Source organism: Penaeus vannamei, chromosome 3, assembly GCF_042767895.1.
Source record: "Penaeus vannamei isolate JL-2024 chromosome 3, ASM4276789v1, whole genome shotgun sequence".
NCBI lineage: Eukaryota > Metazoa > Arthropoda > Malacostraca > Decapoda > Penaeidae > Penaeus > Penaeus vannamei.
This window is the reverse complement of record NC_091551.1, coordinates 52,976,663-52,979,162: the sequence shown is the minus strand read 5'-3', so window position 1 is coordinate 52,979,162 and position 2,500 is coordinate 52,976,663. Positions and strand designations below refer to the sequence as shown.

General features: G+C 38.5%; 2 protein-coding genes across 2 annotated transcripts in view; both read right to left on the bottom strand.

The window, feature by feature from the left end:
- LOC113812843 (titin) overlaps nucleotides 1–2,500 on the bottom strand; it is a gene marked incomplete in the record, with an annotated part of 151,523 nt that overhangs the window by 55,543 nt on the left and 93,480 nt on the right.
- The window catches only part of LOC113828428 (growth arrest-specific protein 1), a 64,706-nt gene that overhangs the window by 2,370 nt on the left and 59,836 nt on the right, over nucleotides 1–2,500 (bottom strand). Inside the window, exon 4 of the mRNA XM_070116977.1 lies at nucleotides 1–1,032. This exon is cut by the window's left edge and continues 2,370 nt beyond it. The gene's annotated coding sequence lies outside the window, so the exon portion shown is untranslated. The remainder of the gene's footprint in view (nucleotides 1,033–2,500) is intronic.

The window sequence follows — 2,500 nt, the reverse complement described above, 5'->3', positions numbered from 1 at the left end:
TTACACACTGGAGTCATATCGGAGCCCTTTCTACTTCGTAAAAAAATAATAAATAAATTGATTGCTTAACGTCTTCAGGAAGTGTCTCGGGGCTTCCTCTGCTACGTAAGTACTTTTCCTTTTAAATAGCTTTGTTCCTGAACACTGTACTTCCGAGGTATAAGTATTACTCCACATCGCACTTATCTTCTTGATCTTGCAATCTCACAAAGTGCAAAAAAATGTTGTTGTTTTTTTTTACTTTAAAAAAGTACTTTGAACTTTTTATTTTTTACTTATAAAAAAGTATGTTGAAGTTTCCACATATACATACGATTTGCACTGGGTGGTTTTCATTTCACTGCCTGTCATTTTCGCTCATTTTCCTTTCACTTTCACTGCCTGTCGTTTTCTCACGCCATTCCATCGCTTTGCTCTATTACACAGTTTTTCATAATGGCTGGAGTCTGGCCATGATGAACCCTTCGCTTACGAAAAGAAAATATATTAGCAATGATATCGCTAAGAATGCGAAATAAAAATCTTAAAAACACTAATGATAATCGTAATAATAATAATAATAACAATAATAATAAATAATCATAATAATGATAAAAACAATAAAAAACAATACTACTAATAATGATAGTAATGATAATAATAATAATAACAATAATAATAATAATAATAATAATAATAATAATAATAATAATAATAATAATAATAATAATAATAATAGCAACACAAATTCAAGAACGTGGACGGGGGGGGTTTGTGGCCGCATGCACCGACACGGACAAAGCAATGGCGAACACCCGTGTTAAAGGCAACCCGTGATATCAAGAGAAAAACTGGACGGGTAGTTTTCTTTGTAGAGATTGTCGACCGAGGAGGATTCGTGGGGGGGGGAATGGGGTGGTGGTGGTGGGGGGGGGGGTTCCTGCGTAAGTCTCCCCCTTCCCCGCTCCTGTAGGAACCCCCTATTCCTTCGGCAGGAGGCTTGAGGGATCGAAGCGCCGTCTGGCACCCATTTGGAGATCTGCCGGTGCGTGTCTGTCAGAAGGAGAGATTTTTGGTTGGGTTAAAGTTGTCTGGGATATAGACATGGGTTTATAATCATGGTTTATTGCTACAATGAATCAGGCACAGGTGGTTATTTTGTAGATGAGGATAATCAATCATTATTACTTGTGTTATTCTTGTCACCAATGCAGTAATAGTCACGGATATAATATGAATAATAGGTGTAATATAATAATAATAACAATCATCAGCAGCAGCATTTTTACCATTATTTCACCAGCAACATGATAACAATAAAGAGACAACCATGGTAGAGGAAAAGAGGTAGAACAACAGTCAATAAGAACAACAATAACAATAAGAACAATAGTAACAATACAAACAACAATAAGAAATAACAATAACAAGAACAGTAAAATAAAAACAACAATAACATTAAGAACAACAATTCAATAAGAACAATAAAAATAAGAACAACAAAGCCAATGGTACATCGTTTACTATTCATACCAAAATGTACTGCTGCCCCAATCAAAACACCCCAAGCAGTACGTTGAACCTCCAGAGCAGAGGCCAACACCACTATCAGCAGGGAATCTCCTTCGCCACCTGCTGCCTCCTGCTGTTCCTTGCCGAGGGATTTCCTTCCCCCCCCTCCCTCACTCCCCCCTCCCCTCCTCCCCCCGAAACCTGCCCGACACTGTTATAATGGCCTTTTGTCGTGGGTTCTCGGCCATGGAGCTTCCTTCACTTTTCAGTATGCTTACGTCTACTTCCCTTGGGGTATTTCTTCCTTTGGTTTATTCAGTTTCTCATCTCCATATCTTCGCTGTTATCGTCGCTAATTACGAACATCATAAACGCCGTTATATGTTGGGTGAGCATTCTCTCTCGGCCGTTGGATAGAGCGAGCTGCACGCTTTACACGCGCCGAGAGGAAAATGCAGGATTTCTAAACCGACTTAACGATGTTCATAAAACGGAGAAAGTTCCTGAGAAATAACCTAAGAAACAAGAAGACATGTTTTTATTTTTTCCCCTTAGTGGTAATACTATAATATAGAATATAGGTCTGTGTTATTAACTCTCCCTATCAACAGCAGTAAAAACATTACAGCTATCATAAATATATGTATTTCTATCGGGAAATGCTAAATGCTGTGTTGAGACGTATACCATTTGGTGACGAGAAAAACAGAAAACGTGAAGTGCGTAGCCTGACATCTTGACGCAGCGACAAATTGCTAGTGTTTACGCTCAAATGTAGCATGTTAGCGTACTTTTTTCTTTTCTCTCTTACTCTCTTTCGCGATATATATTCCGCTCTCTGACGCCGAACTACCGCCTCTGTCTACAACTTGAAGAAAAAAAAAACAATATATTCTCCCCTACACGTTGATAAGTAGTTGTTTCTGGGCAATATCAAGTTTGAGTAACATTCTTCGTGTCAGGGTTGAAGTCCATGTGGTGATAATTATCATGGGAGCCATCTCACACA